This window comes from Anomalospiza imberbis, chromosome 39 (assembly GCF_031753505.1).
Source record: "Anomalospiza imberbis isolate Cuckoo-Finch-1a 21T00152 chromosome 39, ASM3175350v1, whole genome shotgun sequence".
Taxonomy (NCBI): domain Eukaryota; kingdom Metazoa; phylum Chordata; class Aves; order Passeriformes; family Viduidae; genus Anomalospiza; species Anomalospiza imberbis.
This window is the reverse complement of record NC_089719.1, coordinates 262,931-278,973: the sequence shown is the minus strand read 5'-3', so window position 1 is coordinate 278,973 and position 16,043 is coordinate 262,931. Positions and strand designations below refer to the sequence as shown.

Genomic DNA, 16,043 nt, shown 5'->3' with positions numbered 1-16,043 from the left:
GGGACCCCGCTGTGCACGAGCAGCATTGGACTTCTCTGGGGGGAACTGGGAGGGGGCCGGGGTGGAGTGACCTCCCCAGTGACCTCACACAGCCCCTGTGATGTCACACAGCCCACTCTGAGATGTAACAGGCCACCTGTGATTTCATACAGGTGCCCTGTGATGTCACAGCCTGCTCTTTGAGGTCCCAGTCTGCTCTGTGATGTCACAAAATCTGCCCTGTGATGTCACAGCCCAGCCTGTGATGTCACAGACACCCTGTGATGTCACAGCTGCTCTGTGATGTCACAGAGCCCTTTTCTCTGATGGCAGAGTCTTCTCTGTGACCTCACAGCCCATTCTGTGATGTCACACAGCCAGCCTGTAATGTCACAGCTGACTTTGTGACATCACAACCTCCTCTGTGATGTCACAGCCTGCTCTGTGATGGCAGAACTCACTTAACATGTCACACAGCACCTCTGTGGGCTCACAGACCCACCCTGTGATGTCACAACACCTTCAGTGATGGAACACAGCCACCCTATAATGTCACAGCACACTCTTTGACCTCACAGCTTGCTCTGCTCTGTGATGTCATACAGGCATGCTCTGATGTCACAGCCTGCTCTGTGATGTCACATAATAAACCAGGGATGTCACAGCCATCTATATGATGTCACAACCTGGTCTGTGATGTCACACAATCACAGAATCACAGAATTGTTGGGTTGGAAGAGACCTTTAAGATCATCAAGTCCAACCCATGCCATAACACCACCTCAGCTAAACCATGGCACTGAGTGCCACATCCAGTCTTTTTTTAAACACATCCCATGATGGTGACTCCACCACCTCCCAGGACTGACAGTTCCAGTAATTTATCACACTTTCCATAAAAAACTTTTTTCCTAATATAAAACCTAAATTTCCCTTGGTGCAGCTTAAGACACTGTCCTCTGGTCCTGTCAGTTGCTGTGAGGAGAGAGACCGACCCCCACCTGACTGCAACCGCCTTTCAGGGAGTGTGGAGAGTGATAAGGTCACCTCTGAGTGTTCTCCAGGATAAACAACTCCAGCTCCCTCAGTCTTTCCTCACAGGACTTGTGTTCCAGACCCCTTGTAACAGATAAGAGAAGTCTCTTTGTTCATCATTAAACAGGAACTCAGGCAAAGGAAGAGGTTTTTGTGAATAACAGGAAACCCGAGGATATGCTGACTCCTTAAGTTGACTGTACAACTAGGGTCTGGAGGTGTGGAACCATCTATGGAAAGATGGTTAGAGGGTCATAAACCCCCAGCGAGGAAGAGGAGGAGAGCCTTCATCCAGACGACCACCAGAGAGCAGGCGGCGACCCCCTAGCAACTGGAGGCGCACGGGCAGAGTACTCCCGGAAAAGCCACAAGGCACGCGGAAGAAGGGGGAGAATAAAGGACCGTGGGAAAAGGGAAGCGGTGTGAGCCTTGGCGGAGCACTGACTCCCCGGCTGCACCCAGCGCTGTTTGCTTGTCATTGCTTGCTGTAATCAATAAAATTCTTTTTATCAATCCCTAAAGGATCAGACAAATTATTTACTTTAACTTATAAAACCCGTTCCCTGCTCTTGCTGCTGCCCCATCTTCAAAGCCTCTCCCTCGGGCTCTTCCTCCCGTGCAGAGCAGCTCTCCTGGACAGGGACGGCAGATGGCACAGCTGGGAAGCAAAGGGAGCACTGAGTCAGTATGGGGACGTTTTCCTTGGCAGCAGCTGCACTTCCATCAGGGAAGGGAAGATCTCAGAGCCTCCCCAGGAGGGTTAGAAAGAAAAAGCAGCCAAGCGGGCCAGGCTGTGGTGAGCGCAGCCGCGGCGGGACTGTCCCACAGCCCCGGCAGCCCGGCACAGCCGGCACAGCTCCCGGGCCCTGCCGGCACAGCTGCCTTACCCAAGGACAGCCCCTGTGCCGGCCGGGGCAGCTGCGCTGAGCAGCCCCGGCACGGGCAGGGCCCGCTGCTGCCCCGCCGGGCAGTGCCCACGGCCACAGCCCACGCCACCCTCAGCCCCACCCTGCCTCCCCGGCCCTGGGGCCTCACCCGGGCTCTCTCCAGCGTGGCAGCAGCAGGTCCCCGTTCCCTGCTCTTGCTGCTGGCCTTCAGCTTCTCCCTGCTGGCTCCCGTCAGTCTCCGGCTGTTCTCGAGGTCTCCACTGCAGCTGTGGCAAAAGTGGAGGCTCTGCAACTGGTTCCAAGGCCTGGCAGAGCTGCAGTCCCGGAGCCCTCTGCGCTCCCTGCCGGCCCCCTCCATCCCCTCAGCCCCGCCATGCTCTCGGTAAAGCCCCAGCCCCCTTCAGTTTCTTCAGCCCCTCACAGTCCTCTCAGCCCCTCAGTCCCTTCTGACCCATCCCGTCCCCCTAGACCCGCCACCCCTCGGCCTGTGCCACTTCCCTGTCACCTCAGTGCCACCATCGCCCTCGGCTGCCCCACAGCCCTCAGCCCCAGCAGCACCTCAGGGTCACCGTCCCTTCAGCGTCACCGCCCCCTCAGCCCCCTCAGTCTCACCGTCCTTCAGCAGCTCCTCAGGGAACAGTGCCTGGGGCCACCGGCAGCTCCCACCGCTCCAGGGACACCCGGGGCTGGAACTGCTGCTCCGCCCGGCCCGGCCGCCAGCTCCGACCCAGCACAGGGAGAGGGGACACAGGGGGCACGGGGGAAAAGCAAGAGGTGAGGGAGGAAGCAGAGCAGGGGAAGAGGTTAAAAAGAGGCCTACACCCATACAGATATCAATCTATGTAACTAAACCCCCATCTATCAATATAAATATGCCTATCTACAAATATAACTATATATATGTAAATGTAACTATACACATGTATAAATGCAACTATGGGCATCTACAACTATAACTGCACATCTAAAAATATTAATATATACACCTAAAACTAAAAATAAATTAACTAGACAAATCTCTGTCTATGTAAATAGATAAATGTAACTACATAAATCTATAAAGACAACTACATATATCAATAAATAGAACTATACACATCTATAAATATAACTAGAGACAGAGGAATTCTACCTGCCCAATGGTCACAGGCTCTCTGTCTCTTCCTGGCACACAGGGCAGCCCTCCTGGACACGTTGATCACACGGGATCTGGGAAGCAAAGGGAACACTGAGACAATCCTGGCCCTTGTGCAAGTGTCCCTTGAGCACCAATTGTCCTTCTATCAGGGACATTAAAAGATGGCCTGAAAGGCAGACTCTCACTTGGCAATTTCAAGCCTGCTCTATAAAGAACAGGGATCCTTCCAAGTTTTCAAAACGGAACTGTGTAAAGTATTTAAGTATTCTAATAAAGTCTCAGCACCCACAGTGCAAATGGCACCCACGAGAGCTTGAAACACAGACAGTCCCAGTGACAGAGAGACCACAGTCCTCACCAAAATGGCTGAAGGCTGCTGGGGGCTGAGGTATGAACCAGACTGGGACACCCAGCTTGGTGGCACAACTCCCACAAGGTCAGGTTTATTCCCTGCTCTCTTGCCACAGCAGAGGACTCAGTGCCCAAGCCTCTGGCGAAGCGTGGAGGGCAGAGCTCGAGCAGGTTGTGCATGTGCCTTTGAACTAAAGGCACCAGGAAGCACCAACCCTGCAGACAAGAACTCAACTCTTCCCGTCTCCCTTCCTGCCAGAGGCAGGCTCAGAGCAGCCGTCTCACACCTCTCTAAACCAACAGGGGCTCTGTCCTTACCAGGCTCCTCGGGCTCTGGGGAACTGTTCTCGCAGCTCTCGGTGCCAGATGAAGTTTCCTCTGCTACAGCCCAGTTCACAGGCTCCCCTCCTGAAGACTCAGGGGCAACATTCATATTGCCCTTGAAAGAACAATAGAAAAAAAGAAAACTAAAGATCATTCAGTATTTTGCTGGAATCACATCAAGGATACGGTTACTCTCCTTCTCCATGTAACAGCGTTCAAAAGCTTTCAGCCCAGCCTCTTCCATTCCCCTCCAATGGGTTACCTGAGCAGAGGGAGACCTTTCAGGCAGGGATCTCCTGATCTCCCGGATCATTTGCTCGACGGCCAAGCCAAGATCCACTGGTGGCAATTGCTCTTCGCCAGGTGCATTCCAGGCTGAGCCGGAGGCCGTCGATGCTGCATAACCTGCACTGCCAGGTGGAGCGCTGGGGGCTGAAGTGCCCGAGGTGGCTGCAAGAATACAAAGACATTGCTCACACTCCACAATGTGGCTCTGGGACACAGATCTCTGTTGCTGCCTTGGATCAACCATCACAGGAAGCAGGCAGGAAAACCAGGCAGAGAATCTTTTGCCTTTCTAGGTGCCCCTTCTAAATAAGCTTGAGAATTTTGGGCCGAGAATGACAGAGCCTTGTGGAAAAATACTTCAAACAGTCCCTTTTCATGACCTTTTGGGGAAAAGCAAGGCTACAACTCTTTTCCTACCTCGCGGGTCGTAGGCTGGGGGCTGCTGCTCCCTGTGGAGCTGCTGGAAGCTGCAGGGCTGGATCCTGAGCACCTCCCGGTCGATGGGAGGCAGCTGCCCCCCGTAGAGCTGCTGGAAGCGGCTGCGAGGCCCCTCCCGCCCGAGCGGCAGCAGCGGCTCCCCGTAGAAACCGAAGAAGCCGCAGGGCGGGATGCGCAGCAGCTCCCGCTCGGCGGGCGGCGGCCGCTCCCCATAGAGCTCCTGGAAGCGGCTCGGCCCCTCCCGCCGGGCCGGCACCGGCCGGTCCCTGTGCAGCAGGTGGAAGCCGCAGGGCGGGCGCCGGGCGAGCAGCGGCCGCTGCCCGGGGGGCGGCTGGAAGCGGCCAGGCCGGGGGCTGCGCAGCTCCCGCCCGTCCGGCAGCGTCCGCTCCCTGTGCAGCAGCAGGAAGCCGCTGGGCGGGCGCCCGGGCGGCAGCGGCGGCCGCTCCCTGGAGAGCGGCTGGAAGCGGCTGCGCCCGTCCCGCCCGTGCGGCAGCGGCCGCGCCCCGGGGAGCTGCTGGGAGCCGCGGGGCGGGCGCCTGCGGCCCTCCCGCCCCGCCGCCGGCCGCTGCCTGTTGGCCGCGCTCCGGCGCCTGATGCGGAGCAGGAGGTCGGGGCGGTCGCGGCGAAAGCAGGGGTTGCTGTAGTGGAGCCAAGCCCCGGCATCACCCGGCGCAGCTGAGCCAACCCGGCCCGGCACCCTGCGGAAGCCGTAGCGGTAGAGCTGGCGCACGAAGCTGCGGAACTGCGTGGCCCTGAAGGTGTGCGGGGCCGGGCCCTGGGCGTCGCCCGGGCTGAGCAGCTCCCGCTCGAAGAGGGAGCGGTGGATGAGCAGCCCCCGGGCCCGGCTGTCCCAGCGCACGGAGCGGACGCGGGGGCTGTTCGCCAGGCGCCACAGCTTGGCGGGGAAGGCACTGGCTCTGAGCCCGGCGGGCAGCGGCAGCTCCGCCATGGCGCCGCTCGCCGGCTGTCACAACGGCCCCGGCGCAAACGGCCGCGTGGGGATACCATAGGGACAGAGCCAACGCGGGGATTTGGAGCCTTGGGGTGCTGGCACCAAAGTCCTGCTCTTGAGAGGGGTGCAGGGACACAGGGGCTGTCCGAGGACAATGAGAGACAGGGGACATGAGGCCACAATGGGCCAAGCAAGATCCTGCCCAGCGTGGCAGCAAAGACATTTCCTCCCCGTGGCCTTGGCACTCCAGGGCACCCCAAAAAGGGCCAAGGAGTCCTATGTGTAACCAGGAGGGATGACTGACATCACTGTGGGTCCCAGCATTCCCCAGTCCCTTGCTGGCCTTTCAGTGCACACTGGGGCCGCTGGGCATGTGTGGAACATGGGGATGGGGTGCACAAAATTAAAGGGGGACCCCAAAGTGGAAGGAGTGGAAGCCAAAATCGCTGGGTGGAGACCCCCAAAACGGAGGTGTGAAATCCCAAAATGGAGGGAGGAACCCACAAAATTGGGGCAACGCCCCAAAAACCCACATGAAGCTGTTCTCTCCCTCCATTGTTTACCAACAAGAGTTCCATCTACCAACTCTAATTTCAGCAAATAATTCCAAGTGTTTTAGCTGAAACTCATTCTGAGCAAACTTTGTAGAAGTGATCACAGAATCACAGAATGTTCTGTGTTGGAAGGGATCCACCGAGTCCAATTCTGAAGGGAATGGCTTGCTGGCAGGGTCAGCACCAAAGACACCCACCCCAGCTTAAGGAAGAAGTGTCATTGACTGTAGGGCAAAGCAGCACAGAAGTACAAAAGGATAAGCTAAGCAATGCACCTGATTATTACTAGAAAAGATTGCCTGTAGGGATTCAGAAAGATACATCACCAGTTACCCTAATACTTGACCATTGTCCTGACACACACGTCAGCTGGGGATGCCCTGTCACACCAAGGGATTGGAGAAGCACTCCCAGTAACTGGGAATTCCTATGTGGTTCGCCCACCCTCAGGCGAGGCCACCAACTTTGCACCAAGTGAGAGGGCCCAGATTTTATACTGTTGAATAAACAAGCTACCATAACTTCTAGTGTGGGAACATCTGGTTTCATCCTCCTCTTGGCCAGGGCTCAGGGAGGAGCTAAGGGAGTTTGCTTTGAGCCTACACCTTCAAACAAAGCCAGATAGAGATGTGATAAATGAATATGATTTGTGCCAATAATTGTAACTATATCGATATTTTAGAAAATATTTGTTAAAAAGTAATAGGGGAAAGTGATATGTAATTAGCATCACAAAACAGCTGTTTGCAGATGCTCATAAGATCCAGGATGGAGTACAGAGATATTTTCGCACAAACGGCCTTGGGAAGGACAAAGCTGGGAAAAACTCCAAGAGTGGAATTGACATTGAGACAAATGAAAGTCCAGGCATCTTCTTCTTAGGCAAGATTGGCCTTGAAGACAATTAAGCTGCCCATATGGCCCTGGGCGCAAGGCTGGTGCCCCACAGGACATGGGTGCCACCCTCGGTGGGGCACAAGGGGAAGGCTGAGGAAGCAGAGCCCAGAGACTGTGTGGGGGAAATAACAACAATTTATTTATTTTTCTAAAAATAAGGAGTTGAAGAGCCTTGCTAGTTCTACTGGCTGGGGGGCCTCTTGCAGGGGTGGGGAGAGTTTAGGCCTTTCTCTTTAGGGACCGCCGGGGCCACCCAGGCAAGCAGTGCCTGCCTTGGGTGGGACCAGAGGGTCTGAGGCTGGTGCTTTGGACAGATGGATCAGAGGGACCTGCCTCATCCTGGGGCTGGTCCTGCTCTGGGGACACCGGCACAACTGGGGGATGGCTTTGACCCCTGCTGGGGGGGGTCTCCGTTGTGGCAGCTTCCTCTTCTTCCTCTGTGGGGACTTGAGGGCTGCTGGGTAGAGTCCAAGAGCTGGGTCTGGGGCTTTTAGGGCTGGAGGAGTTGGGGTTGTTTGGGCTGGAGAAGCTGGGGGAACTGTGGCTGTTGGGTCTGGAGAGGCTGGGGGAGCTGGAGAAGATGGAACTGGAGCTGCTGGAGCAGCTGCTGGCTGCTGGGCTGTCATCCTCATCTGCGGCAGCGTGGGAGTGCAGCAGACTCTGGGCCCCTGAGCTGCAGTGTCTCACAGTGATGTCGATGGTGCCCTAGACCAGTGGCACTGTGTGTTCCTCCAGGAAGCCCTGCAGACTCTGGATCATGACCTCCTGGTCTGGCCCACACACACAGAGAACATATAGGATGGCACTCTGTGCTCCTTGCCATCCACCACTGCTCCCTTTGGATGGCCTCCATCCTCTGGTTCAGCCAAGTCCGCACAGGGTCCAGAAGTTCCCGTTGTCGACGGAAAAAGTCCTGCCCAGACCTTGGGCAGGACAGCGCCGACAGCTCTGGCTGGTGTCTCCTGAGGAGAAGAGGGATGGGCCGGCACAGGGCCATGGGGGTTGTTCTCGTCCTGGCCGCCGGGAGCTCGCTCGGATGAGCTCGTGGCTGCTGGCAGCTGCTCAGGGGCTGTGATGACAATCTCTAGAGAGTCACCGGCATCATCAGATAACCTGACAGTCTCTATTGCTCCTCTGCACAGTGAGCATGATGGATTTGTCTGTGCCCACCGCAGGATGCAGCTCCGGCAGAACTGGTGGCCACAGGGCAGAGTAGAAGCCACGTCATCCCAGGTGTCCTGGCAGATGGCACAGTTGCCATCTGTCTCTGTGGCCATATTTGGCTGCTGCAGCACGTTGGGGAGGGCTGAGGATCAGGAGCTGCTCTCTGTTGCCGTTGTCACAGCCTGCAGGAGAGGGGAGGAAGGAGAAGGACACCCTCCCACCTCCCTAAAGCCCTGCCTTTTTCTCCCTGTGCTTCCTGTCTTTCTCCTTATCTTCTGCTTGGAATTTTCAGAGGATTTATTCTTATTTTCTCTTGATCAGTGCTAAAATGCATGTTTCTCTTCCAAGTTTCAGTTTGTTTAGTGATCCTGTCGAGCCTTTTCTCAGAAGCCTTTTTAATGAAATTGAGAGTCAATTTCAGCAATTTTGGTGATTCCCTGTGTGAGTTACACAAATCTCCTGTTAATTAGGGCACCACTTAGGAAGGTACAAAGAGAAAAAGGATGTTTCTGTATGTCAGTTCAGTAGTGGAATATTCATGGATAGAGAGAGTGATTAGCTGGATTTTACACGTACTCCTAACCTGAAAGTGCAACAGCTAACTTGGGGAGCAATTAGAGCCAGATCTCTTCTTCTACCAGCCGGAATTCAAATGTAAAGGAAATACAGCAGGGTGAGAATGTTAGTGCTCAGCTCCTAAAGTGCCTTGTTAAGGTGTTGTTAGAGTAATGGAGATAAACATCTGGGTTCCCATTCCTAATTGTCAGTTTCATTGACTCTGAAAACAGCAGAGATGTGCACATCACACTTATCAATCCATTTGGGGATGTTTTAGGTTTGTAATGTAATAGCTTTTTAGATCTCTAGACAATGCTTCCAGGAGTCTAAATGACTGAATGACTTTCTCCTTTACTCCTCAGTCTTTGCATTCCTGTGCACCAGAGATCTTCAGTGAATGAGTTCCACTCTACTCCAAGCTGAATCTCTCAGCTGTGTTTACAGTGGTTGTCTGTGGATCTCTTCTGCACCGCGCAATTTTAAAATCTTCATTCCTTTCAATCTCTGTTTTCCCGCTCTCTGTGTTATCACACTTGTTCAGCAAGTTTTCTTTCCAAGAATACTAATCACAATATCCCAAAGGAATAAAAAATGGTTGGCCAGAATTGGGATTTCACCTCCAACACTGCCTGTTGTGACAGACGGGAGGAGATTGTTGGCTGGAAACATTTCATGTGTGGGGAGGAAGAGGCAGGTCCAGCCTTGCCCTGCCCTGGAACCCCAGCCCTGCCCTGCCCTGGAACCTCAATCCCCCCAGAGCCTCTATCCCAGCCCAGCAGTGTCTGCCAGTCCCTGGCACAGCACAGGCAATGCTCCACAGCCACCTCTGGAGCCCCCAGCCCAGCTCCTGAGTGACCAAATGACCGCAAGTCCCACCTGGGGGAAGGGCCCCGGAACACCAAGGGAAAATTAAGGCTGACCATGAGGCAAGCACACATCTTGACCCTACCTCCTCTTGGAATTTCTATCTGAACACTGCTGAAATCCAGGAGTTGGTAGCTCTGTGTGTGCTTCTCTGTATATTTTTTGTCTTTCTCACTTTCTGTGTCTATTTCTTCTATTTTGGTCCTCGTGCAAATGTTGATTAACTTAAAATTGAATGAGCTAATGGTCTGTGAAGTTGAATGGGCCAAGGTAATGCTTTGGGAAGTGTTTTTGTTCATTGAATGTCACGTTAATCCTTTTACCAAAGTTTCTCTGGTTTTCTAAAATTCCCAGTAAAGGCTGTTTTGTTGTTTTGAGCTCATGAGAATCTCTTGTTGGTATTTCTCCAGTGCATCCAACTCAGAGGACACAAACAATTGTAATTCCTCTTAAATGTCTCCTTGAGAGAGTTGTTTGGGGGATGGGAGTCAGGGCTTGTGTGTGCTGCTTGGCACAGCCCAGGCAGGGCTTTCACAGCCACATTCCACACTCCATTTCCCAGATGGAGCCGCTGGTGCCTCTGAGTTCTGCTGCCCCAGCCCCAGGGACGCTCTCCTTGTCTGCCCATTCCCCCACGGTCTCTGGGCAGGGATGGCCTCAGTGGGGGCTGCTGACATCCTCAGCACCTTGGAGCGCCCTGGAGCCACCTCCGGCCATGGACGGCGGCCAGCGGCCGGGAATGCCCCGGGGTGAGGAGGGAGGACACCAGCAGAGCATCCCCACGAGGCAACGATGAAGACAGTGCCGGGATCAGGCAGAAGGAGCACGGACCCCCACCGGAGCATCCTCCAAAGGTAAGGTGTTTTCCAAAGTAAAATTGGCAAAAAATCTTATTAAATTCTGTGGCTGATCTTTGCTGTCCCCACGAGTCACTCGCCACCCACACAAATCCCAAATTCCCCCTCAAAAGTGGGACTGGGAGCACACAGACCCTTCCCCATAGTCTAGGGACCCCCAGAAGACCCCTCCCTATGGACTGGCCACCCCAGAAATGGGGCTAGGACCTCCAGAGAAACCTCCCCATTACCCTAAAACCCCCCAGAATGGTGCTGGTACCCCCAGAGACCCATCCCCATGGGACTGGAACCACCACAGACCCATCTCCATGAACCTACAACCCCCAGAAATGGGACAGGGACCCCCAGAGACCCCTCCCTATGGGCCTGGGATCCCCAGAATGGGGCTGGGACTCCCCCCATGTGAGCCACGCCCACTCCCCGCCTTGCCCCTCCCCCAGCGTCAATCCAACCAATCAGCGCCTGGAACAATCAGTGCAGGAACGCCTTCTGCATCATCCAATCAGATCGCTCTCTCATTCTGGCCCCACCCCTTCATTGTGACATCACAAGCGGCCTTGACACTCAGCCCCTCACCACTATGACATCACTGCGCTCCCATTGGCTGTCGGCGGGAGGGCGGGGCTTGCCCGGACTATAAAAGGCGTGTGCTGGCACACAGGGCTCAGTGCGGGCCCGGCGATGGGAGCGGCAGCGTTGGCGGCGTCAGAGCCCCGGGAGCGCCCCGGAGCCACCTCTGGCAACGGACGGCGGTGAGGAATGCCCCGGGGGAAGGGGGGAGGACCCCGCCAGAGCATCCCATGGGACAGTGAGCACCCAGAGCAGCGGAGCATCACCCTGGAACGAGGACGATGGAACTGGGAGGACCAGGGCAACCAGCGGAGCATCCCCGGGGCTGAGGAAGGAGAACACCGACACAGCATCCCCCGGGGGCAACGGGCATTTAGGGATTTTAGGGATTGGAGAGTGTAGTTTAGTATGTCACATGGATGAGAAGTTTAGGTTTTACAATTTTTAGCATATTGTAGATTGTTATAAACGCCAATCACTTGGTTTTTTAAAAATTTTAAAAGTTTAATAATAATAAAATGGTTATAAAAATAGTAATACAATTAGAGTAATGAAAATTTAGAGTTAGGACAAGTATAAGACAATAAAAAGCAAAGAATTACAGACGTCCGGATGCTCTCGGGCACTTAAGCCCAATAAGCATGCCTTGTGAACAAAGGAATAATCTTTAAAAGCAGTAGCCTGTTGCATATTTATACATCTCATACATGATGCATAAATTCCTTGCAAATTAAGAACTTTTCTGGTTTTTGTCAACTTCTTCCCCTTAATCCTGGTGGTTCCATAAAGCCGGAGAGAAGGTGGAAGAATGTTTGTCTTTTCTGATAAGGAGGCAGTAATTCTTTATGGGCCCCCATCATTGTCATCTCTGTGTGAAGAGTTTCTTCATTATCTCATCTCTTGCTTGAGCTAGTAAAAAAAAAAACCCACATACATAGGCTCTATTTTAACTACAAAACTACATTTACCATACTATTAAAATGTTAATACAACACTTCTAATGAATATAACATAATACATATAATATTCAATTTAATATTTGCGAAAAGCCAATCATAAAATATGCATTTTTCACAGATGGGTACAGGAGCTGTCACATCTTCAGCAGAGGAGGACACACCTTCAGCTGGAGCTGTCACAGCTTCACCAGGTGTTGGGGAATGGCTGCAGGAACAGGGTCATGGATTGATGGAACAATTGTTCCAGCAATCCTCTGTTTGAGACCCCAGACCTGAGCTCTGTGCCCGGGAGGAGCTCTGGCCTGGGAAACTGGCCTGGGAACAGCATTGTGTCTGGGTCTGGGAAACAGCACTGTGCCTAGCCTAGGAACAGTACACTGTGCATGTACAGATAGCAAAAAAGCAGCATATCCTTGAGATATGAGTTGCACAAGAACAGGATGTAAAACAAGATGTACCTAGCAAAGTAAAATATATCAAGCTAGCAGATGAAACACTTAGCTGCAGCTGAAACCGCACATAGGAGAACATGTAACAATGAACCTTTATGAATTAACCAATGAGAGCTTGTTGCTAACATTGCTTGTGAAAGACTGTATAAACTGACAGGATCTTTGAATAAATCAGAGCTTGCTTATCAATCATATTGATTGTGTGCTTGTCTTCCCTCACTGCCCACGGCAAATCTTGGCACCCAGAACAGGGACCCTTGCAACCCTCAGGGGTCCCGGTGCCTCTCTGACTAAGGCGGTGAGCCCGGAGCAGCGCCGAATATGCAGTGTTCAGAAGGCTGAAAGTCTACTCGATGCTGGCATAAGGAGTCCTCTTGAGCCTGGGTCAGAGCAAGACTTGCCATCTGGGGAGTCAGGACAAGACTCGCCGTCCGGGGAAGAGCTGCCGGCTTGCAAGGTACAAAGGCTGCACTTAAGGGTCAGATTATGGAAAGCGAAGTAGCTCTTCAATTACTTACAGAAACGTGATATAGCTGACATAGATTTAGATAAAGATCCGCCAGCTTTGTACACCTATGGTCGGGCTCAAGGCTTATTTAAAGCCTCGGGGGATCTCTTTGATGAGAAAGAGTGGCGTGGATTAGAGAACATTCTTTAGTTTAAGGTGATTGATGATGATAAGGCTGCCCAAAAGCTAATGAGGTCATGGCGCTCAGTCATAAATTGTTTGCAGAAGTATCAAGCAGAAAAGAAAGTTGCTGCTGTTGCTACTGCCACTTTAGAAGGGGTTAAACCAGGAATGCATTCTTTAGAGGTTGATATCAATCCTATTCCTCCAGTAAGAAATATTATTGAAATTAAGAGCAGATTGAGTGATAAGCAACCTACTGCTCCCCCTGCTTTTAATCCTGCCTTTAATGCTGCTCAGTCAGCCACAGATCCCCTCCCCGGGAATGAACAATCAGTAATAAATGGTGAAAGACTTCCACAGGCTAAAAGAAAGCAGCTGCAGGATGAAACTGTTCAGAACAGCCACAAAAGAGTTTTAGTGACATCTGCTAGTAATCCTTTTAAGCAAGAACATCCTAAAATTTTACCAGGAATACACAGAATGAATTGGTTGAGTATGCAAAAAGAAGCAATAAGTAATAAAGATTATGACTTGTTCTACTATTTCTGACATAGATTGCCAAGCTTTTCCTGTTGCTTATACACCGAATGCAGGAGGGGGAGAAACAACCAATTATCATCCTGTGGATTGGAAATTGCTTTCACAATTGAGAGCCGCAGTTAATGACTGTGGGCTACACGGGGAACCTGCAAAGCAAATGCTTAATTCCATATGGGGCTCAGGTTTACTTCTTCCAAAAGATATTAAAAGTATCATAAGAATAATTATGACACAGTCTCAGTTAAGACTGTGGCAAGCCCACTAGCATAAATTATGTAATCATTTTGCAAAGACTCCACGACAGCAGAATGAGCCCTTATTTGGGATAACTGTTGAACAATTAATAAGTGTTGGGCAATTCACTACAATTGAAATGCAGGCACAAGTAGGGGCTAAAGTATGAAAAGCTACCATACCATTAACTAGAGAAGCAATCTCCATGGTTAGGACAAAACCAGTATCTCCTTCTTCTATGTCTATTAAGCAAGGCAGAAATGAGCTTTTTACTTCCTTTGTGGATTGGGTGACCGAAGCTATCAATTTAGCTGATGTACAGGACTTCATGAAGAGAACCCTATTACGACAGTGTGTTTTAGAAAATTGTAATACCTCTACTAGAAGTATTCTTAACACAATGAGCATTGATGCAACAGTGGAGGAAATGCTCTGTGTGCTCCCCGTGAACCTCAGCTTGGGGACCACTGTCTGCCCCAGGCTTCAGGGGCTGCAGTGGGAGCCCGGCTGGGCTCTGCCCTGGGGCCATCCTGCAGGGACAGCTGCAAACAGGGAGCATTCCCTTGCCACAAACAGCCAAGCCAGGGCTGCAGGGCAGCTGCTCCAGCCCGGACTGCACTGCTGAATGCTGTGCTCTGGGGCTGGGGCTCCCCGCACAGGGGACTGGACTGGTGTGCCACAGGAGACAGAGAAGCTGCAGCTTCAGCCTAACTGAGGTGGGTGCGTGGGCTGGGAAGACTGGGGAGGCTCAAGGGGATTCACAGAGCTCATCCTCCTGCAAGGACAAGAAAAATGGGAGTGGGAACTCAGCAGTGAGGAGAGCTGAGGGCTGGAGAGCAGCTCTGAATGACACTAAAATCCCACTGGACCTCTGAGACATTGCTGCTCCTCAGCCAGTGACAGGCTGAGTCCCTAAGCCTGGGGCTTGGCCTTTCTCATGGTGAGAGGCACCAAGGAATGCAACAGTGTGATGGAGACTGCCATGGGCTGGGAACTCACTGGGGGAAAAGAGGGAGCAGTTGGGAAGTAAAAGGCAGGTGGAGGAGAGAACTGTTCAGAGAAAGACTGAGCTACAGCTTGAGGAGGCTGCAAAATGTCATCTGGGGTCATCCCAGATTGATTTCATTTCAGAAGTTAAGGAACAAGTTTATTTTGGGGTGGTGGCATGTTTTCCCTGGGAGGTGTACACTCCACACACTTGAGCCGTGTTGCTGAAATGCTCAAGCAGGTCTGTGCTGCAGGTCACCCCATTTTTTCTTTGGCTGATTGTGGCCCAGTGCTGAGCTCCAGCAGAGCCCTGGCAGAGCCCAGAGCAGCCTCAGCACCCGCAGAGCCCGGCTGCAAGGAGAGAAACCAGAAAGCGCCCGTCAGCTGAAGGCTCCTGTCCCCTTGTCCCAGCCGCCCGCGGTGCCCAGGCCATGCTGGCCGTGCCCAGAGCTGTGCCCAGAGCTGTCCATCCCTGCTGCCTTTGGGAGCAGAGCAGGAGGGCAGGACATGTGCCCAGCCTGCAGCCGGCCACGGCACATCCAGCCCTCAGCAGCTGCTCAGAGCAGGATGCTCCTGTGCTCGCTGCCATCTCCCCAAAGCTCTGATCCCACCATGCCAAGCAGACGGGACCCACCTGACGCCATCCCGCGCTGGAAGAAAAGCTGGTCCCAAACGATGTCCTCATCCTTCTCCAAGGGCACGGCCCATCCACGCCACAGCTGCTCCCAAGCACTTCCCCATCCAGACTGGACCCCACCTGGAATGCTTCCTCTAGAAAAACACACAACAACTTAATAAAAATAGATTACAGACAAAAAGGGGAACAAGAAAAAAGGTCAAAAATCATATTACTGTCAGGGACTTGAGGAAGGCCCAACCCCTGCATGCCAGGGAAAAACCCACCCACAGGTGAGGGAAGCCCAGGCTTTCTCCCTTCCCCCCTGCACTGCCCCCCAAAATAACGGTGATCCCAAAGCAAACAGGGGCAGTGGAGCAGCCCAAGCCCTTCCTTGCCTGCAAAGCAAAGCAGCCCCTGCACAGGTTCTGGAGTCCCACCTCTGCTCCCACCATGGGGCTTTGTTTGTGTCGGGCTGGCTGCCCCAGCCCCAGCCCCAGCCCGGGGCACGGTGGGTGCTGGGGGCTGTTGGCAGGGCCAGGAGCCCACTCCCATTTCATCAGCACCCCAGCCCATCCCCCAGCCCTGCCAAAAGCAGCCTGGCAGCCGACTGAAGGATCAGCTGCATCCGCCCCAGCAAAGGGGCTACCTTTGGTTCCTGGCCAGGCTGTGCAATGCCCAAATCTGGGAGCATCCCCCTGCGTGTGGACTCACCTGCAAATTTCCTGTGGAGCCTGGCTTTGGAGAAGGTGCCAGAATCGAAGTCCA

At 53.1% G+C, this 16,043-nt stretch overlaps 1 protein-coding gene and 2 long non-coding RNA genes across 3 annotated transcripts in view; 2 read left to right on the top strand and 1 right to left on the bottom strand.

The window, feature by feature from the left end:
• LOC137464226 (uncharacterized) overlaps positions 1–2,848 on the bottom strand; it is a 234,995-nt gene extending 232,147 nt beyond the window's left edge. The window contains exon 1 of the long non-coding RNA XR_010994089.1: positions 2,786–2,848. This is a non-coding gene — a long non-coding RNA (uncharacterized lncRNA). The remainder of the gene's footprint in view (positions 1–2,785) is intronic.
• LOC137464210 (zinc finger protein 850-like) overlaps positions 1–16,043 on the top strand; it is a 711,331-nt gene that overhangs the window by 590,077 nt on the left and 105,211 nt on the right. The window lies entirely within an intron of this gene.
• The window catches only part of LOC137464227 (uncharacterized), a 433,227-nt gene that overhangs the window by 343,797 nt on the left and 73,387 nt on the right, over positions 1–16,043 (top strand). The gene's annotated exons all lie outside the window — the stretch shown is intronic.